Source organism: Ambystoma mexicanum, chromosome 3q (assembly GCF_040938575.1).
Source record: "Ambystoma mexicanum isolate Mex_15411 chromosome 3q, UKY_AmexF1_1, whole genome shotgun sequence".
Classification (NCBI taxonomy): domain Eukaryota; kingdom Metazoa; phylum Chordata; class Amphibia; order Caudata; family Ambystomatidae; genus Ambystoma; species Ambystoma mexicanum.
In genome coordinates, this window is record NC_090926.1 from 503,198,314 (window position 1) to 503,221,664 (window position 23,351).

A 23,351-nucleotide genomic window follows, 5' to 3' on the forward strand; every position below is an offset into this window, starting at 1 on the left:
TGCCGTGTTGCAACATTGTGCAGGACACATGCTGCCACAATGATCCTGAACACTACTGGTGGTGCATAGAGTAGCTGCCCGCCAGAGCGGTCAAGGGAGCGGAAACGTGACTTGAGCGCTCCTGGTTGCAATATGGCCGGCGTTGTATCTTACCTGGGGTGGTGTGGTGGGGTTCCGGATTGCCATCATTATGTGGTTGTTCAGAGGGTAGGCACTGTCCCCTGGGGAGGTGTAAATGGTTGTGATTATTGGGGTTTGTTTATTTGTGTGTGTGTGTGACATGCATGCATGTGCAAGGGCATTTGTACTCACCTAGGAGCCATGTGTCGCCATGCTGCCCAGCTTCCAGGGCCCGGATCAGGGCGGACATTCTGTATATGAAACTGTCATGGGTGGAGCCAGGGTAGTTTGCATAGACAGAGGTGATGATTCCCTTTGCATCACATACCACCTGTACATTGATGGAATGCCAGTGCTTGCGGTTTCGGTAGATGTGCTCAGTGGCCCTAGGTGGACGTAGGGCCACATGGGTGCAATCTATGGCACCAAGCACTTTGGGGAAGTGTGCCACCCTGAAAAAATCCAGGACAACGGCCTGCCTTTCTGCGGGTGTTCTGGGCATGTATATGTGCCTGCGGACTGAGGGGCGCGCTGTCATGATTGCCAAGACCTGGTGTAGGCAACGTGACTGCGTGGCCTGTGAGACCCCCCCCCCACTATGGGAGTAGTCCGCTGAAATGACCCAGTGGCCAAAAAATGCAGGACATTGAGCAGCTTCTCCAAGGGGCTCAATGCTTGGTAGCAAAGCGTGGGGGATGTAAGGACATCTTCCCACTCCCTGACCAGGGCTAGGATGATGTGGGGTGGAAATCTATACCTGCCATAGGCCTGGTCGTCAGGCATCCCAAAAAGGCTTGTCCGTGGTGCGAAAATGCGTGCCCTGGCTATTCTCCTCCTCCTGCGGTGTCCCACGATCAGTGCTGCGACTAATGGGGCATTCATCGTAGCTGTATATACGTGTTTGTTGTTTGCGCGCACTTTTATACTGTGCGCGGGGACGCTTCCGCCTGCCTTCGTGTGGCGGACGCGTTGACGCCTGTGTGCGTCTTTTGCCGTGCGCAGGTTTTCCGTATTCAAATCCATGAATACGGGATGTTCGCGTGCGTGTGGGCGTTCCGTGTAGTTCCCTGCAGTACTTCCCCAGTTACGCCTTCTTTTTCACGCGTTATTCCCCATTCCGCGTGCTACGCCCACTGTTCCGCCCAATTTGGTTGTGTGCGCCGCGCTATGTGCGCTTTTGCTGTGCGCGTAGCGCACGCCGTGTATGCCTGCGTGCGCCATGGCTGGATTGGGCGCACGGATAGCAGGAAACACGCGCAGTGTCTTCCTTGCATCGCACACGTGCGCGTGTGCTGCGTTTCTCGTGCTTGCGCTACCTTGCGCCTGCTTGCGCTGGGATTTTCGGTGCACGTTTGCTCCATGAATCGACCCCAATGTGTTTTCCTGCAAAGAGCTCTTCATAGTTTGTTTTGAGTACTACTTGTAATCTGAGGTGAATCAAAGCCAACATTAGGTTGGACACCATGCTCATCTATTAGTAGCATTTTCATTTGTTTCAATACTCTGTGTAGTTCCATTGCAGCTTCTGCAGAAAGTTTGTAATAATCTAATTTGTTTTGGTGTTCTACTGGCAGGAGTAGTAATTGGTGTGAAGTGACACCACCTATGTTGTAGGCAGCTAAACCTGTGGAGTCAGTGACAACAGCTGACAGTTTGTTGTTTGTCAATTGTTGACGGAACTTACTGATGATTTTGATTAGGAATGTTTTGCCAGAACCAGCTTCACCACTGACATACAATAGTATAGGTTTATAATTTTGACTGGAGCATTCTTTGTTTTCATGTTGTACACCATGTGCAATTTCTTTTGTTACTTCTTGAAAAATGCTACGTTGCTCATTGTTTAGCTTTGATTGTAGTATAGTTAAGTCTTCTTTTTCTTCATACTGACACATGGTGTTTTCTACTTCTATCATAGCTATTTCTGCCTCATTTGTTATTAGTGGGTCTCCCAGTGGGTCTTGGCTTCCTGTGATAGAAGGTTGACTACTGTCAGGAGTGTCCTTATCTAGTTGGGCCTGGAGTTCTTCTTCGTGTTGCTGTTCATTGTGCAACATTGTTTGTACTGTGCAAAGTTTACATCAGTTATACTGCTTTCATTTGCTTTGAAAGCGTCTTCATATGAGTCATAGTTATCTAGTTATTTCTTCTTCTTTTCTCCATGGTTTAAAGGGTTGTAGCAGGGACATGTAATATACTTCTTTATGTTAAGGAGTCTTTAATGACAATTTGATATGATTAATTATATTTGGTTTGGTGAGTTTTACTAAGCTGCCTTCACAGTTTGTCACTTCGTATTTACGGTTTTGTTCATCAGATTTTATATTATTTTTGTATGTGTAGTTTTGGACTATGTGGTATAGGCTCATGGTTTCCAAAGTGGTACTCCTGTTTGGGTAGTATGTGTCCAATAAATTGTTTTTTAAAATGTTTTGGCTGTTGGGATTTTGTTTGGCTATTGTTTTTATATCTTCGTATGATTTTAGAACTCTTTTTCTAGATTTAGCTGGACCAAGACTTAGCCATACTATATTTGCAGATTTACCATACAATGCAGTACCAGTTAATCGATCAGCTGCTTCATAGGATCCACATTCTCTATGGGACAACATTTTCTGCCCAAGCTGTATAATTTCTGAGACACCGGTTTATCTGATGACAGGTCATTCCAGAGGTCTTGGAGCTCTGTCTTTTCTGATTTGATTAAGCATGCTGTGACATATCGTGCAACTGCAGTAGAATTGTCTGCAATGTACTGCACGTCTATGTTTGCATTCCATATGTGGGCAATGATTGCATTGTAATCATTGATATATTTTTCTTCTTCTTTTCATTTTATGCAATATGTATTTTTAGGTGACTTACCTTTAACACTATGTCTAACTGAAGACATGAGGTTGTTCACTTGAATTGTATTTGTAACTGGTCTAGCAAAACCAAATCGCCATTTGGTGTAGTATTTCCCTTTGTTTTTGTATTTGCAACAACAATATTTGCCACATTTGTGTCTTTGGAATTGTAACATTTTTGCATGAAGATCACTATTTGCAGATTCAGATGGAATTTCACAAGTGACATATTTTTCAATAAACTGTAAAACAGTGGCATCACTGTCTTGACCAAATTTAGGAGCATCTTTAATCCATATAAGCATGTGGACATGTGGTGCTCCTCTGGCTTGGTATTCTTTTCTCCAAAAGAAGTGGTGCACTTCTCCAAGGGGAGGGAAAGTTTTGTTACAAATAAAATGTAGCATAGCAATGAAGCGATGGTGAAAATATCTTGAAACATTAACAGGATCCTGTGAACAAAGTTCTCCAGGTGTTAGTATATCTATGTTTGTTTTGTTTTCGTTTGATGTGCGTAGGAAAGCATGTAAATCTTCCCATGCATATTCTGCACAACTTAATGTAACAAACTAAGTGGGTGGGCCAAGGTTTCTGATCATACAACGTACATCTCCATGACGTTGAAACCAGTACTCTTTAGTACCACGCATATTTGCTAATAGATTTGTAAGATTTGCTTGTAAAACCTCATCTTCTAGTTGAACTTTTTTTAATAATTGTGTAGCTGTCATATTTTGAAAGTGTGATCCTGATTTTAATATGTGTGAAACTCCGTAACATAAAGTTGCTAGTTCACTTTCAAAGAGTAGGTGGAATATGTATTCCACATTTTGTCGAAATCTGGGATCTTCAGAATACATACGTAATGAGCGATATTCTGATGCTGGTATTTGAATAGGTCTATCATCATATCTTCCTCCTTTGCCAGTAGGAAAGAGTAGAGGAAAAGCACGTGATTCTATACTTTTTTCCGATATGCTGATTGGTGATTCTTTTGTTTGACGCGTTTGGTACGTTTCCAGTGCATCTTCTATGGTGTCATTAGAGTACAATGGATGAATTGTATAATGGTCTAAAGTGTTTGATATTGTTGCAGGATCTAGGAGCTCAAATTGACCAGCTTCTTGTGTCTCTTGAATTATTTCAGTTGTATCTTTCAGGTTTTCTTCAATATTAATTTCTTTGTAATATTCATTATTCTCTTTAAGATATTGCAGGGCTTCCTTAACTTTATGTAAATTTACCAATTGTTGCCAAATGTTTTTGTCTTTTGTAGGTACTCCATTTACCAAGATAATTAAAGATTGCTGCATTGGACGTTGCACTCCTAGAGTGTGCACATTTTCTTTTAGATCTAATGGTAAATACACTACTTTTCCACGAATACCTTTTACTAATTCAGAGGGAGGTAATTTTGCAGTTTTTGGTTGAAGGTGTATTATTGCTTGAAATGGGTGCACTGTTTGAATTATGATGCTCTCATATAAATTAAGTTGTTGAAGGGGTTTTGGTAGTGGATATAATTCCAAGTTATTTGTGATAGCACGTGAAGGAGTATAGTTGTTGTCAAGTTTTGTAGTGCAGTAACTGCAAAGTATTATGGGGTCAGTTATTTCGTATTTGTTTTCTGCTATAAGGTAGAGAGCTAATTCAAACCATTTAAGATCTTCATTGTCTTCTATTTTGTATGATAGGTCTACAGTTTTTGTGTTACTTTTATAAACAGTTCTGCGGCAACATAAACACACGTGGTTTGGTACTTCAGCTGAAGTACTTTCAAATTTTAGTATTTCTTTTTTGTATGTGTGTAGTGAAAGGTTGACATGTGCAGATTTGATTTGAAGTTGGTTTACAGCTAATTCATCTTGTAAGTGGGTTTCACTTCCAAAATATTTTGTCTGGATATAGTCGATTTCTTCTAGTAGGTCTTTTGCTGTACCATGTAGAAGAATGTTATTTAAATTGGCTAGTGCTAAAGCAGGACTTTTAGCATAGTACAGTTTATAAACTAGATTTCTTATACTTGTATCATGTGTTGATATCCTTTTGATATCATGGAAGGGTGTTTTGCAAGTAGGTCCTGTAATGCAGGCCAATGAATGTCCTTGTAGTCCTGTGTACTTGCGTACTGGAGAAGCATCCATATTTTGCAGTAGTTTAATTTTGATTTTGTCTTTGCTTTTCACATATTGATTGAGGAATTGGCGTAAAGACTTGAAATTTTTTTTGGGCATGTTACACATTGACGTGCATGGCCATTTGTACACTAGATGTTCTGATTCAGTTGAATGGAGGGGTAAATCTACGTATTCAGTGCATATTTTTGTAAGGAGTACTTTTTGTTCCATTATGGTATTATTAACTTTTTCATAATCTCGACCACTGCTATGTATGGCAATTGTATTTGTTTGCTTTTGTTTGTAGGCTTCTTCATTAAAGTATGGTTCTGTGCTTGTAGTGTGACTCCATTCACCTCCACATATGTTTAAGAAGTTATTTCTGTTGACATTTCGTTTATTGAGAAGTCTTTTTTGTAATTTAGTTATTAGTTTTGTTAGTGGTTTCATTCTGTTTAACACTAAAATAAATAACTTTCTTTTGAGAAGAAGTGCACTGTCTATCAACGCTTCTAAGATTACTTTCCTACGATAGGTTTGAAGTGTTGAACCTGGTTTCTCTCCTGTTTTTATAAGATTTTGAAGGACTTTGTGATGGAACATTTTGTCTAAAATACTTTTGTTGGTATGCTTACTTTGTACTATATCAAGATTTATAGAAGAGGTTTTATTTGTAGTGATAGTTGATTTTCTGTTAATTGTTTTTTGGGTTGTTTTACTTTTTGATTGAGGAGGCAAAGTTTTTGTACTAGAAACTTCTTCTGTTTCACTACATGACTGTATTAGCTGTTGTGTTTCAACTTTTTTTTACAAATTCTGCTGTAGATGGATGTTTATGTTGGAGACTTTTCTTTTCATTTGCTCTACTTCTGCGTTCCTTTCTACGGAGTTGCTTTTTGGTAGGCATGATTTAGGGTCTGTTGAAAAAAATACAGAAGGTATGGGTTGGGGTGTTCTGCAATGCATGTGTGTTGTGTGCATGAGTGTTTGAGTGAGATGATAAAGATGTATGTAATGGTGTGTGATTGTGCATTGGGAAGTACAACTACTAGGGATGGCTATTCTTGAATTAATGTGTTAATAAACTGGGGTTCAGATGACAGAAAAAAGTAAGCCAGTGGTGTGGAGAAGTATAAATAGTATATCTACAGCTATACAATAATTAAAACAGTTGTTTCTTCTACAACATCTAAATTCTAGTGGCTGAGTTGGGTAATTTGTGTGGCAAAAAATAGGAATTTGTGAGCCATTCTGCCAGTAAGTCACTGTTTAAGACGGGAGGATTTTTGGTCAGAATGGTGCAGAATCTCTATTTTTAGGTACAGAAGTAGCATGAATTAACATTAGAGTGTGTTTGAGTAATAATTCAAATATTATGGTAACAATCTACTTACTTTTTTTCTAAAATGAGCAGTTTGCTTCTTAGTTGTTCTTTGTAATTCAAATTTGCTGCTTATTTTCAGGAGGATGGTCTTCACTGCAATTGTAAAAGGAAGAAATCAGTAATTCGGTTTGTATATAGCACTGTTTTTAATTTAGACATAGATTTTTTAAATTGAAATGCTCAGCGCCTTCCTCAAAACCATAAAAACTATTGTATGACTAACTGTAGGAAAGAAAATATCTTTACTATGGCTTGTCAAAATCATAATGTACCACTGTATACCACTATTCCTGTAACTAAGCTTTTCCACATATTAGGGTGTCCCTGTGATAGCCTGCTTTTCCACGTAAGAGGGAGTCAATGTCATAGCCTGCTTGTCCTATATAAATGTAAGTAAATATATAAACTAAACAAATTAAAACCAATTATGTGTTTGTACAAATATTATTCTTTGAGATTTGATGATGGAGTGTGCATGTAATTTTGTTTGATTATATGTAGTCTATATATTTTATTTCAAAAATGTTAGTTTAACATTATTTGCGTGTGTGTGTGTGTGTGTGTACGAAGAAATTAAACGGTATAAAGGTTTGTAAGTCACAGTTCATTATAGGAGAATGAAAACATGATCGTAGATTCATTTTACACATTATACAAGGTAAAAGTCGGTTAGAAAATGTGTTCATGTACGGTATAGAAAATATGCATACCTGTAGTTTGTGTTCATGAATATGGATATGAACGAAGCTGCAAGTAGAAATCTTGGAGACTTGTCTAGTATTTCTCGTAGATCGTGCTTGCCAATGTTATGAGACTTGTAGTCCGAGAGATTCATCGTACATTTACAGTGCTGATCTATGATGATGCAGTTACATGTAGAGGTCTTGGATTTGATTGGTGGATGGTCATGTGATTTCTTAGCTACATCCAATGAGGGAATGGCACAGAGAGGGAATTAGAAATGGTAGAAGGGCTGTCCATGTTACGATATGTTCGCGGACATGGCGGTAGTTCTAGGACACCGCGTATTACATCCGTGGAATTTGGGGTGGGGAGGCATGCAAATGAGATTGAATGTAGCAAGGGATTGGTCAGTAAAGTTTAGTGAGTGTGTTGTGCTAGGAGAGGTTTTCTCAGATATTCTTTTTGCTGAGAGAAGAACAGATAGCTATGGCTGAGTGTTTTAAAAAAAACAGATTGTGTGGATTTTGGGAGACTCGTGGATAGATTGGTTGAAGGTGCATGCAGAAAGCTGTGGAGTATCTATAGATCTTGGATTCCCACATGTGGAAGTGCACTGGCATGGAGTCCGTGGATTGAAGTGGCTGTACTTGCTACCTCTATGTGCAACTTTGAAGATAGAGGAACATCCAGACATAATTGTAATTCGTTGTGGAGGGAACAGTTTAGGACATGTGTCTGGAATTTCTTTGCAATTTGCAATGAAAGAAGGACTTCAGAAGATCATGGACATGTTTCCAAACTCCAAAGTAATTTTTTCACGGATTGCGCAGAGACAAATGTGGCTTCGTTCTTTCTCATGTGGTCCACAAATGGAGAAAGCAAGGCGTAATGTCAATAAGGCTGTTTGTGCCTTCCTAAGAGATTTTGGTATGTCCTCTTTTCACAATGAAAATATTATGTTTCATAGTACATACATTTTTCTCAGAGATGGTGTCCATCTTACCTATGCTGGCAATCAGATTTTTCTGAGAAATGTACAAAATGCATTGCAACCTTTTTTAGAAATGCAGCATGCATTTCGAAGTAGGTGTTAAGTATTTATAATTTTTGACATACAAACACCTCCCAAAGGCTCTTTTCAGAGCCACCACTTCCTCCCAGAAAAAAATGCAATGGTTACAATAGGGTAGCATCCCATTTTTCTTTTATGTTCGCGAACTGTCTGCCGACTTTCAAGAAATAGAAAGGGCCCTGCATTATTTATCTTAACTTCTGTTTTTTTAACTGTGAAAGGTGGCTTGGAAAAGAGCCTTATATTTTTTTTTATTTGTTATTTTGTATTTTTTTTGTTTTTTTACACATGACACACTAGGAGAGGAGGGGAAAGGAGGAGAAAGGGGGGGACAGCAACCACAGGGATAAGAAAGGGCGAGCTGAGAGAGGAAGATGTAGAGTGGGTTTTATTTGGGTAGTGAGCAGGTCTTCTCGTGCTCTGAGACGATAGTCTCAAAAGCACTGCAAAATCGCTCCCCCTGCAGAGTACTGTGTCACAGTACATACATACAACTGTGACCCTCGAAAGGTAAGGGTCATCAGAATTCTGTATGGCCTGTGAGGTAGCTTGAGGAAGACGCTGTCCCAGAGAGGTGTTCCTTGTGGTAACAGGATCAGAAACGGAGGATGAAGTAGAAGCAATCAACCTACTACGCTCTTCGCAAGGTACAACCTTGCAAATGGCCCCAGTGTGGAATGAGTTCAGGTGTCGCTTCATGGTCGTAGTCCCAAAGATATATGAACCATGCCTCCCGCGACTGAGTACCATTTTGCACTCATTGCACGTGACACGGTTCGCACAAGCCTTAGGACCATTCCCATGACCAGTAAACAACCGCCACACCCAAGAATCACGCCGAGAGCAGGTAGTAGGGTTTTCCTCTACCTCATTCTCATCATCCTCTTCTTCCTCCTCTGTATCCTCACTCCTGTTCCCCTCTTCAGGCCCTTGGGAAGGTGGTGGTGGTGGAGGGGGTGGGGTGCTGCTGAGGCAGATACAGCACCAGGTGGCAGCAGTGGAGCCATAGAAGCCATCAGGTTGAAGATGGAAATCTGCAGGTTGCAGCAAAAATCTCTGTGCTCTGTAGAATAGCCAGAAACACAATGAGAATGAGCTCTAGGGCGTGGTCTTTTATAGGGGCGCTTGTGCGCGGTTTGCGGACATGTGCGCCATCCGCAAGACAGATCGAACACCAAAAAAGGTTCAAAAAGTCACAAAAACTATGTGGAAACTTAGGATTAGTATATAGGATTTGTGGTATGTTGAGTTTTTAATTAAAAATATTGTGGATTACTTGTAAATGTACTTTTAAAGTGTTCGGGGACACGAACAGTGTCCGCATTCAGAACACGCGAGCAGCGTGGGCGCAGTCACATGATTGTTTCATGAACATGTTCGCTAAGGTAGCAGCCGTCCGCAGGACACCCAATGTACGGACATTGTTTTGCGCATGTGTGTTGATGTTCTACGGACAGTGTTCGGGTCCTGAACTAATTAAAAGTGCGTCACATGTAAAACGAACAGTTACGGACAGCCGTTTGTTCTTAGCACAGTTTAATTTACTTGTGCACAATACGGACAGACATAGCGTCTCAAGCACACCTCCATTTTCGTTTAATTATGAACAATTCAGGACACCACGAGCGTTCTTAGAACAGTTTCAACTTGCTAGCGAACACTACCAACAGGCATAATGTTCTTAAGGACACCTCCATTTTCGTTTATTTAAGAACATTTCAGGACACTACGAGTGTTCTTAGAACATTGTCAACTTGCATGACAACATTACGGACAGATATAGTGTCCCCAGGACACTTACATTTTCGTTTATTTACGAACATTTCTGAACAACCGCGCTGTCCGTGGACACCTTAATTGGTTTTACCACAAAGAACTGAAAGTAATTACAACACAATATAAAACAGTAACTTTATTTAACATATATAAACAATTTATGACTCAGAAGGTGGGGCAGAAACGGAAACAAAAACAGGGGAATTAGGGTTTTCAATATAAGTGGGATCAGGTGAAGAAGGGATGGAAATCTCATCAAAACGTTGTGGTCCATTGAGAGAGTTTGGGGTTAAATGAATGGGATATGGTGAGGGGGGACAAATACAGGTGGGACAATGGTATGTTGTTGGTGGTTTTAGATGATCTTCCACAAAGTTCTTTAAATCCGTAAAATTTGCCATAAGTTGGTCCATTTTGTGGGTAATGTGTTCAAGAGTGTTATCCACTGCTTCTTTTTCTTTGGAAGTTGCAATTTTTGTAGGGTCTGTAAAAAAAAAATTATATGTTGAATGTGAACAAAACAATATTTATTAATTGGTTTATATAGTCAAGTGTGTACCATTAGGTGGACTATCTTCTAACATTTCGTCTCGTGGGAAATGCTCCTCTAGCCAGTCCAGAGTACTACACATTTCTGTGAGAAAACAAAAAAGTAATATGTTTTTTTTTTCTAATATAGAACGTTTATAAATATATGAGTAAAGTGAAGTGCACTTACTATTTCTGGTAAGATATGTAATCAGTAATCTATACGTCTGGTCTTGCTGTTAGTTGTGTAGTGTCTGTGAGGTAATTAGGTTGGAAGCCACTTTCAGGGTAATTCAAAGAATTGCGCACAAAAGTGGCACACGCGGCTGGCGCACAGTGTGCGCGTGCGAATGTCTGCGCCAGCCGCGTGCGCTAAAATTGATTTCCGCGCACAGCGTATTCATGGATTTTAGCCTCCAAAACCAGCTGTGGCGCAGAGTGGCGCAGCGACCCTGCAGCAGTGCCAGTTACGCCCCCAAGAACGCCCTCGCGCTAGGAAAAGCCATCAAAATTCCCAATCCAGTGCAAAGGGCTGCGCTAACCCTGGACCAGTTTACAGGGCTGCCAAACAGCAAACGCCAAGCGGGGAATGTGTATTACTGGGGTGCGTGTGAAGTTTCACACGTGAAAGGGCCTGTGCGAGTGGGGTATGTGTATTACTGGGGTTCGCAGGAATTTTCTCATGCGATTTCAGCAGGGTACGTGTATTACGGGGTTCGCCGGAACTTTCACACGTGAAAGGGCCTGTGCGAGTGGGGTACGTGTATTACGGGGGTGCACGGGAAGTTTCACATGCGATTGGGCTGGGTATGTGTATCTCAGGGGTGCGCGGGAAGTTTCACACGTGAATGGCCTGGGTACGTGTATTTCAGGGGTGTGCAGGAAGTTTCACACGCTATTGGTCTGTGTACATGTATTTCAAGGGTGCGCGGGAAGTTTCACACGCGATTGGGCTTGGTACGTGTATTTCAGGGGTGCGCATGAAGTTTCAGACGCGATTGGGCTTGGTACATGTATTTTAGGGGTGCACGGGAAGTTTCACATGCGATTGGGCTGGGTACGTGTATTTCAGGGGTGCGCAGGAAGTTTCACACGCGATTGACCTGGGTACGTGTATTTCAGCGGTGCGCGGGAAGATTCACAAGCGATTGGCCTGGGTACGTGTATTTCAGGGGTGCACTGGAAGTTTCACACGCGATTGGCCTGAGTACGTGTATTTCAGGGGTGCGCAGACAGTTTCACATGCGATTGGCCTGGGTACGTGTATTTCAGGGGTGCACAGGAAGTTTCACATGCGATTGGCCTGGGTATGTGTATTTCAGGGGTACGCGGGAAGTTTCACACGCGATTGCAGTAGGGTACGTGTATTACCGGGCTGCACATGAAGTGTCACACGCAATTTTGCTGTCAGAGCAGGGAACGTGTGCGTGGGGAGCCCTACATGTGAATTGGCAGTGTGGGTACTCCCAGGTGTCCCCTCTACCCCCTCCACGGCCCCTGCAGGCAGCCCACACCACAGGGGACTACCCCGCACCCCTGGTCATGTCCCGCAGGCAGCACATCCACCATGGGCATGCCCCCCAGCCAAGCCACATGTCACGTTGCAATATGATCACCAACTCATGTCTCCCAGCACCCCCACCCCCCAGCAGGGCAGGGCACCTGCCAGCAGGCCCCCACACATGTCCCACTCATGACCCCTTGCACCCCCACCTCCCAGCAGTGCAGGGCACCTGCCAGCAGGCCCCCACTAATGTCCCCTTGCACCCCCACCCCCCAGCATTGCAGGGCACCTGCCAGCAGGCCCCCACTCATGTCCCACTCATGTCCCATTGCACTCCCACCCCCCAGCAGTGCAGGGCACCTGCCAGCAGGCCCCACACATGTCCACCAGCACCCCCACCCCCCAGCAGTGCAGGGCACCTGCCAGCAGGCCCCCACTCATGTCCCCCTGCCCCCAGGTCATGACGATCCTCAATCATGGCCCTTAAAGGCCAGCCTCCCCAGCCGAAAGACCCAACCAAGTATTGCATCCACCCACATAGAAAAGGCAATTACATGATACAACCCCAATGGCAAGTATGTAAATGAACACATGTCCGTCACACACACACAATGGTTGCAAGTGAATGTGAAAACCCATATCATGACATGCATGAAACCAATGAGATAATCCCACACATCGAAGTATGAAGAAAAAAATGTATTGAAAGCAACATGAATGGAATTGAAATCAAACAAACAACAATGGGAATAAAAAAAGAAAAGCTGCATGTCCGTAAAATAATGAAAAACAAGAAATCATAATCCAAAGGAAATGTGTCCAAAGTCACAGTCCAACAAAGCAAATCCAAGGGAAAAACAAATGTGAAAACCATTGCTCCATGGGGAAATCCAAAAAAAAGAGATGAATCCAATAGTGATCTATATACAGATGAACAATCCAGGGTCCATGATCCCAACTGAAGCAATGAAACCTATCAAAAATACTACTGTTAGGGAGAATTCTCTGTTTAGGCTGAATTTACTAACCTAGTGAGTCCCCCAGCAGCTATGCTGGATTTCTGGAGTTTGTTTTTTTCCATCCTGCCAAGAGTGGGACTCTTTTTCTCCCGCTCTTGGACATGTATGTGTGTAATTCCTTTGAATGTCAATGTGTTCTATGGGCTATGGGGTCTTTTACTCCATAGGGTCTCATATGTTTTTCTATGTGTGTTACACCGCACCCTACGTGCCGTAGCACTGGGGCATCCTAGCGGACCCCCACCATAGACTCCATACCCGGGGACTGACTACTGTCTCCCCGGGCATGTAAAGTCACCATTGGCTTTACTAGACCTAAATTTACAGAACTAGTACAAACCATCTTATTGTGGACGTACTAGTAGGGGTAATTCGATTACTCCTGGATCTGTTACTCGAGGGGGCACTGTCCCGTCCCCCCTCGTCGAGTTTTGGCTGGTGGCAGTGGAAACTACTTGTTATGTTCGACCCCGAACATAACCCTATGGGATTCGTCCCATTTTTGAGATTGATACCTTTCCTCGTAATCTCTAACGTACCACCGGTCGACTTATCTTAAATAAGTTTATCGGATGGTATTTTCTGCCAGAACTCGGTTTTTAAAATGGCGTCTGTGTTCGTCTCTGTGACTCTTAAACCAAAGGTTCAGCCCTTTGTTCCACTTTTGGCGGGCTCTGTACAGAGACCCTCCAAAGTGGTGCCATTCTGTCTGGGTTACCACAGGGGTGTGGGAGGGGGTTTAGGCACCCTGGACTGAGTTGCCTTGCCAACTCCGGTCGCACTGGAGTGATTGGCCCAAGTGGTGAGCCTCCCCGCTCACCACTTAGCATGTGTTGATTGACAGCTAGGTTGAATGAATGGGGGTTTTCTGCACAAAAGCAGGGCTTTTGGGACTGGATCTTCAGAAGTCGCCACAGGACCTAAGAATCCGACGAGGGTAACGCTGAGCCGACCTGCACGACGACACCTCCGGTGGAGCCCTGCGGAACCGACTCACCACTTCCCGATGACAGAGGAGATCTCCCTGCCAGAGAGTCTCTTCCCCTGACTGGTGGGAACAACCAGTCCCCTTTGCTTTTTATTCGCCTCAGGACGCAGTGGTCGAATTGCCCGTGCAGAGCACCTCGGCAACCGGATAGCCGCTACCCCTGTACCGCGACCAAAAGGTGGTGCCTTGTGACAGAGCACTCCGTGGCTGGTCTCTTCCCTGGTGGTGCACCAGACTTCACTTTTCTTCGACGACGAGAACATCTCTACTCTTGGCAAAGACCCGACGTGCATCCACCACCAGGAACAACTGCCCCCGCCGGAGCTGCCCTCCACAACAAGGTACCGTGTCCGCCTGGCTTCCCTTTCGATCGGTTCGAGTGAGGTGTCTTAATCCTCTCCTTTCCGCTGGGTCGCCTCCAAGCTTTCTCACCTATTGTTCTGAACTGGTTCAATCTGCCGATAACAATTTGCTACAAAGACTCAAACGCATTTCCACTAGAGACTTTTGGGACATATCGTCTTGCCTCTCTCTGAGTGGGCCTGGCCTCTGAACTTTATGATCTATTGTGGTTCTTGCCTTCTTGCCTTGCATCTTTCCCGTGGAGTATTGAACTGTGTTGATTTCATAACCTGCCTATTTTTCTCTCCCGTCCTAACTAATATTAGAGTGCCATCTAGGTTGAGGCATACACCTCTGTCTGTAAATAAGTGGTGCCGGTAAAACCTAGACTTGTCGAAATATTGCTAGGGGGATTGATCGTTCCTTCTTCGTAGAGTAATTGTGTTTGATTTGTTTGCCGTGATAGTGCCATAGTGTTTTTGATAGATGTTTTGTTATAAATAAATACCTTAATATCTTTACACTGAGCCTCGTTGCGTGTTTGCTTGTCTTACTGTGAAGAATTGCCCTATGTTGTATACTCCACATACTGCTTAACTCTTCTTGAGAGAAGTCTGACTGCTCAGCCACAGCTACCAACAGTGAATCTGTGTGGTACAGACTGCTGCCAAGTGGGTTTACTGCCAAACACCTGTAGTCCTAAATCTTTTGCAGTGGTCCCAGAGGGAACTGCACAGGTTTCCGCCTAACACCGGTGGCAGCGGTGGGATTTGTATCGAGTATACAGTATAGAGTGCTTTTCGACACTGTAGGACAACTAACCACAAAACTTTGCACAAAAAGCAACTTTCAAAAAACATGTCTACGATGGAAACTTACAGTCAAGAGTCTTTGTCGGGTGAAACTACTGAGAGTCTGCAAGCTCTCTGTAGGCAAGAGAATCTTCCTGTAAGAGGCAAGAAGTTAGAACTAATCGAGAGATTGCTGGCGAACCAAAGTCTGGGTACTGGTTCAGAGGAACCAATCTCTCCAGCAACTGTAGATAACAGTGATGGTGTTGATCTGAATCGTAATTCTGATGATAGCGATGAAGAGGCAGACGAGGATGGAGAGGCTAACGAAATTGTCTCCCCTGCTCCTCTAACTGCCTTACCAGCTGTACCTATGGGGCCCATACCAGGTCCCACAAGTAACCCTGCTTATTTTGAACTTGAAAAAATGAAGCTCGAACTAGAATACAAACGATTCTTGGCTCAATCCGAACGAAACCAAGAGCTCGAGTTCAGACGGATGAATGCCCAGGCTGAGCAGAAGCAAGCTGAGTTGAGACTCAGGGAAATAGAACTTAATCACGAGTTAGAGATGAAAAAGTTGTCTATGGAAAATGCTTCTCTCTCCTCTGGTTCCTCTAGGAGCTCCAGGTCCAAAAGACCCCGGATGCCGAAGGAATTAGTGGGTATGTATGAACCGAGATTGGATGTGTTGGATTGGTTGAAACTGTTTGAATACAATCATGGGCTCCAGGACATCACCGGGAATGCTTTACTTCCCTGGTTGTTCTCTAGGCTCCCTCCTGTTGCGACTGATGTGGTAATGGAGTTGGGGGAGGCGGATAAGACGGATTACGAAAGTGTGAAACTAGCTTTGATAGCTAGATTCGGAAAGACCCCTTCACAGTATCTTAAGAGGTTTAGAACCCTCAAAAAGAATGATGGTACCCCTTGGGCTACCTGGGTGAGTGAAGGGTTTGAAAAACTTTGAGGGATGGATTAAGGGTTACAAAGTGAACACTTATGAAGGTATGAGAAATCTTTTTATGTTGGAGTCTATTTATGATGCCTGTTCTCCTGAGCTCAGACAGCACTTGGCTGATTCGAAGGAATTGGATTCCAGGGAGCTAGCTAAGGCTGCTGACTTGTGGGTTGCCATCAGGGCTACTCATAAGGATTCTGGGGCAACTAAGAAAAAGGATGAGGGAAAACAGCCTAAAAAAGACTCAAAAGAGAATTCTAATAACTCCCAACCCAAAAAGGGCCCCAAACAACAAAATAACCAGGGTAGACCCCAGGGAAAACCACAATCGAATAGTGTACCTTCTGGCCACAAACCAGAAGGAGGTCAGAACAAGCCACCATTCCAGAGAGCATTTGGAACATGCTATCTCTGTGGGGCGACTGACCATATCAAAGGAGATCCAAAATGTAAGGGTAAACCTACTGGGATCAGCACAGTCTCCTTAGCCTTCACTCCTGAGGAGGAAGTCCAAATGACTAGCGCTCACTTTGAAGTCTTTGCTGAAGGACCTTGGGTTCTTCAAGCAAGTGTATCAGTAGAGTCAATGGATCTGGTTAGTAATCAGAATAGGAGTGTGTATGACTCTTTACCAGAAAACTCTAAATGTTATTATGTGGACAGTGTTCTTGTCAATGGCCAGGATACTCCTGCCAGGCGAGACTCTGGGGCCAGCAGAACAGTAGTGGACGAAAGCTTTTTCAGGCCTGAGGATGTTGCTAAGGCACCCAAAGGTCCCGCTAAGATGTCTGGAGGCCTGGTCCAAATGGTTCCAATTCTACCAGCCCTCATTCAGTGTATTGACATGACAGTGTTGATTCCTGTCAGTGTTCAGACTGAGGTGCCTGGGAGAGTCCTGTTGGGGAATGATCTAAAAACTCTAGGAGTAGTATCCAGTACCCCCAGGCCTCCCAGTATGGAGACCCAGAACCAAACCAAATTGACTAGAGAGGCCACCTTAAGGAGCCACTCTAAGCCTGTGGGAACCTCTACTGAGAACCCCACTCCAAGCCCTGGTGTTGGTAAGTTGACCTCTGACCCAGGCAAATTTCAGGCTAACAAGTTAGGGAAATGGGAGCCCCAACCAAGCTCCATCATTGTTCCCCCAGCTATAGAGTCTGTGACTCCCCCTGCTTCTAAGGAAGAGGTGGATAGACCTACTGGAACCCCAACTAGACCTAAGAGAACTGGTAATTCTCGGTGCTGGTGGAAAACCAGAAAAGAAAAGTCTAAGGCCAAAAACCTTCAGACTGTTGGACCTTCCACAGAAGACTCCGTCCCAATTCCTAGACTTAAGGGGGAAACTCCTAAAGTAGGTAAGGTAAGGTTTCAGAGGAAGGAGAAGCATGTACCTTGCTTATCTCCATCCCCTCCAACCAAGAGGCCTAAAACTCAACCTTCTCACAACAGAGAGGTAGGGAAGACCCCTGGAAGCCCCTCTAGATCAAAGGGAATCCTTTATAAGGACCCCTCGAAAAAGCCTAACACAGGTTCAGCAGTTGTAACAACTTCTGAGGGACTGATCAACCAGATCCCCTATAAACTTAAAAAGACTGATGTTCCTAGGAAAGTTTGTAGGTCATATAGCTTACAAAGGAAAACCTGGAAACCCATTGAACATAGGTCCAGGTGTCACCACCAAAATGCTGATGGTCTCTCTAGGATGTATGTCATCGACTAGAGGTATGAGATTCATCCAGGAGTGGATTAAATCCTCCTGTCCCTTAGTCTGGGGGGGGAGCGAGTGTTAGGGAGAATTCTCTGTTTAGGCTGAATTTCCTAACCTAGTGAGTCCCCCAGCAGCTTTGCTGGATTTCGGGAGTTTGTTTTTTTCCATCCTGCCAAGAGTGAGACTCTTTTTCTCCCACTCTCGGACATGTATGTGTGTAATTCCTTCTAATGTCAATGTGTTCTATGGGATATGGGGTCTTTTACTCCATAGGGTCTCATATGTTTTTCTATGTGTGTTACACCGCACCCTACGTGCCGTAACACTGGGGCGTCCTAGCGGATCCCCCACCATAGACTCCATACCCGGGGACTGACTACTGTCTCCCCGGGCATGTAAAGTCACCATTGGCTTTACTAGACCTAAATTTACTAACAGAACTAGTACAAACCCTCTTATTGTGGACGTACTAGTAGGAGTAATTCGATTACTCCTGGATCTGTTACTCGAGGGGGCACTGTCCCGTCCCCCCTCGTCGAGTTTTGGCTGGTGGCAGTGGAAACTACTTGTTATGTTCGACCCCGAACATAACCCTATGGGATTCGTCCCATTGTTGGAGATTGACCCTTTTCTTCTCGTTAATCTCTAATGTACCCCCGGTCTCCTTATCTTAAATAAGTTTATCGGATGGTATTTTCTGCCAGAACTCGGTTTTTAAAATGGCGTCTGTGTTCGTCTCTGCGACTCCTAAACCAAAAGGTGGTGCCTTGTGACGGAGCACTCCGCGGCTGGTCTCTTCCCTGGTGGTGCACCGGACTTCACTTTCTTCGACGATGAGAACCTCTCTACTCTTGGCAAAGACCCGACGTGCATCCACCACCAGGAACAACTGCCCCCGCCGGAGCTGCCCTCCACAACAAGGTACCATGTCCGCCTGGCTTCCCTTTCGATCGGTTCGAGTGAGGTGTCTTAATCCTCTCCGTTCCGTTGGGTCGCCTCCAAGCATTTCTCATTCGTTGTTCTGAATTGGTTCAACCTGCCGATAACAATTTGCTACAAAGACTTGACTGTATCTCCACTAGAGACTTTTTGGGACATCGCGCCTTGCCTCTCTCCGAGTGGGCCTGGCCTCTGAACTTTACGATCTATTGTGGTTCTTGCCTTCCTGCCTTGCATTTGATCCAGGTAGGATTGAACTGTGTTGATTTCATAACCTGCCTATCTTTTTCTCTCCCGTCCTAACAAATATTAGAGTGTCATCTAGGTTGAGGTATACACCTCTGTCTGAAAATAAGTGGTACCGGTAGAACCTAGACTTGTCGAAACATTGCTAGGGGGATTGATCTTTTCTGCTTCATAGAGTAATTGTGTTTGATCTGTTTGCCGTGACTTGCCATAGTGTTTTTCATAGATGTTTTGTTATAAATAAATGCCTTAATATCTTTACACTAAGCCTCGTTGCGTGTTTACTTGTCTTGCTGTGAAGAATTGCCCTATCTTGTATACTCCACATACTGCTCAACTCTTCTTGAGGGAAGTCTGACTGCTCAGCCACAGCTACCAAGTGAATCTTTGTGGTACAGACTGCTACCAAGTGGGTTCACCGCCCAACACCTGTAGTCCTAAATCTTTTGCAGTGGTCCCAGAGAGAACTGCACAGGTTTCTGCCTAACATCTATGGCATGGCCTAACCGCTGCCACACGGAAGACACTTCCCGTCCTGGGTCCTCCTGCCCTCTGGCCGATGCCTGCCCCTCCGATGACGAAGGCCTCGAGCCATCATGGCTCCCACCTTGTTGCTGCTGCTGCTGTGCCTCTGCCCGTGCCCTGGCTCTTGCTGCCTGCACATCCTCCTCGGCTGGGGTGCAGTTGTTGAGGTGGCCACCCCTGCTGGACGTCCGACTCCCGACTGTGGCAGGGATGTGTCCTCCACCAGCCTGGCCGCATGGTCAGAAGCAGCTCCACAGGGCACCCAGGTGACACATGGGTGGGAAGATGGCACGGAGTACGACTGGCGCATAGGGGGTTCAGTTGAGGAGGGGGTCGGAATAAGGCCCAGCAAATGGAGGAATCCGGCCCTGGTGACCTGTCGCAGTAGGTCGACGTGTTCAACAAGCCATTCGAGACGACATGCAGTCTCCCCATGAAAAGACTGCATTTCGCCTCGCATGGCCCGTTGACGCAACTCCACACCACTCAGGACAGGCTCAACCCGGTCCCGGATAGCCACGTCCGCAGGCAGAGGAAGGCCAGTTGTCGTAAGCTCATCCGCTGCCTGAAAACAGGTCTGGACGTAGGTATCCCTGCTGGTGCAAGATGATGCAGTCACAGGATCGGGGACAGGATTACACACAGGCACCTCCGCGGCGGCCTGTGCTGCCTCCTGTCCCTGCCCATGCACTGCACCACTAGCACCAGTGGAATCCCCACCTCCAGACCCCGTCTCTGTCCCTTGCACGACCTCCTCCTCCACCAAACCCCCCACCAACCTGGATGACTCTGTGCCATCTTCCTCCGTCGGGCCCTGTGGGGTCTCAGCTGCCCCTTCGGCTGCCGAGGAGTCCAACTCCGACCTCCGCCTCTTGAACCTCCCCTCGGCAGCTGCGACCTGGGACGCGGCACCGGACTCCTCACTCCCTGACGAGATGACAACCAGGGAGGGGAGCCGGGCCTTGCCTCTCCGGCTGGCGGTGCGATCCCTGCCGCTGTGCTCCACAGCACCCTCTCCGCCCTCTTCATCAGTCGACGCTGCAGACAGGGAGAGATAGGACACAGGCATCAGAGCACTGTACAATGGACTCATACACACATGACAGTTGCACACGAGTGTCATCGTCAAACTTCAGACATGGCATCACAATCCCCAACACAAATGTCATTTCAAATCACACACATGAGCTATTCCACAGCCATATTACAACAGCAAGCACCATCCATACACATACAACAGCATGAGCAGGCAAAGGTGAGCCAGACATCACATGAGATACAGGGAGTGCACTAAACATGCACACACGCCACCACACTTACATGCATGTGTACACCTCCACCAAGTGTCGCAGTGATGAGATCGGCATCCATGTCACATCTGGCAATCAGTCTTCTACATATCAGTCTCACATGCATCCATGTTGCATGACAGTTGCACACTTGTCAGATACACATACATGCACATGTACACAGTGCAGATACATGCAACTGGAACCAACATCCATGTGTGACACCACAACCTTGACAATTGACATACACAGTCATTCAAACATGTGTGCTCACACATCTGCATTTGGCCTGCATGCTTACCCACAAATACACCATCCATGTGTCTCACACATGAAAGGACTCGCATGTGTCAGCCTCACGGCCCTGTACATACACATCCATACATGGCCCTACAAAACCACATGTGCAACCTGCACACTACTGGCACACCATCACACGCACAGCTTCCAATCAGTATGCATGTACACTTACCGCTCGACTCCAGACGGGTCTGCCTCTCAAGGACCTGGAGGTGGAGCACTAGGCATACGCATTCCAGGACCCTCATTTGGTCTTCCGACAGGTGGCCCCGGCGCCCCTTAGCATCCGCTGCCTTCAAGAGGCGCCGGGCCTTGTTCAGGGTCCTGGACCTGAAGTCCTCCCAGCGCTTCTTGACATGATGGAATTCGCGGACTGCCACCCCCTCCGCGTTGATGGCAGTCACGATGTCCGTCCAGATCCTGGTCCGTCCTTCCTTGTCGGCGTGCGACCTTCCGAAGAGGGCATCATACTGCCCCAGGACTTGCTCCACCAGGACACCAACTTCGGTGGCAGTGAAGCTGGTGGCCCTCTGCCTCTCTGGCTGGGGGTTGCCAGTGCCGCCAGTCGGGAGTCTTTGGTTCCAGCAGGGGTGGTCACAGCAACAGCACCCCTGGCTGACGTGCAGGCAGCAAATGGCAGGGCACGTGGGCAGCAGGCAATCAGGCAGCAGCAGATGGCAGGTGAGAGCGTGCTCAGGGCTCTGGGGGGCAGTAATTCAGCCTTCTGGGCAGGAGGGTGGTCTTCTGTGTGTGAACGCGTGGCCAGCTTGATACGGAGCGATTTGGCACGTGAAAATATTGCATGTCAGCGTGTAAATCGAGGAAAGGCCCTTAGCGCGTAAGCCCGTCAGCGCACGTACGCGATTTCATTGGACCAAAGGCCCTTAGCATGTAAGCGCATCTGTGACATGACGCGCGCGGGTGTTTCTCTCATAGCACGTGATGACAGAGCACACGTGGAAAAGCTGCACGTCCAAGTGTAATTGGAGGAAAGGGCGCGTACACGCGTAAGTGACATGTACGTGTGGGCCAGTTTAAAAGGTACGTGTAGGATGCCATTTCCTTGTATGTGCTTTTTATGAGTGGATTCTGTACTTCTTGTCGGTTCACATGCAATTACTTCACAGCGTTTCAAGTTCGTACTCCCTGTTACCTCTGACAGCTTTAATTTTTCTACTTTTTTTGGGGCTGTTTCCTCAAACAGTGTTCACTTCTCCTTTTGTCCTGTCTCGTCAGACAGCGTACAATTCTTCTTTTGGCAGGGATGTTGCCAACGCGCACACATGCATATTTTTCACGTTCTTTTTCCAGGCAGACTGTGAGTTCCGCACGTACTTAGCAACTGTGCTTGCCCCGTGTGTCGCGTTCCCCTTCAGAGGTCATTGTAGGCTGCGTGTATCACGCGTATGCTTATTTTTGTGTTTCTGGGTGCCACAGCGTAGTGCGGTTTCATTTTTCCACGCACGTGGTCTACGAGGGGTTGCGTGCACGTTTATTTTTGTTTTTGGGCTGCCTGTGCGTTGCATGACCCGTCATCTTCCCCCAGGGGTCCCAGACACCCTTGTTAGAGCACTAGGGTAAGAATTTCCTCTAGTACCCTACCCCTTTGACCCCTTTGACCCCCAATTTCCCAGGACAATAGTTTACTGCTCCTCCCATACGCACAACAACATCAGTGCCATGGTTGGGAGGTGACCAAGCGGTAAGGGAGGCAAAGGTGGCCGACCTTCAAAAGGTGGACATGGTGGGCGCGGTAGGGGATGTGGCCAGGATTTGCAGGGTTCCCCTATACCCCCATGTGTGGAGGACCAATCAGGGACACCCATGCCCCCCCATGGTTGAGGGAAACGTGGCTGAGACCATCCCAGCTCAGCCATTGTTGGACCAGCCCATTGTGCAAGTCTAAGCCACGTGTGGCGGTGCAAGTTGTCACCAAGCCACGTGGATCTGGGGCAGCAATGTCATCTGCTGCCCCAAGTATGCAGGGTGGTGAGGCTGCAGGGGCAGCTGCAGCTCCATCCGCCCCAGCTCTGACTCTCCCAGCCAGGACAGTGTTGGTCCTGGTCCATCATACTGATGTTCCCCCTGCCAACATCACACTTCAGACAATGCCTGCACCAAGTCCTATGATCAATGTGCATTCGCACACTCCAACAACCCACTCTGGCTCCACTCCACCTTCTAAAAAGCGCAAGAAGGGTGCTCTGGC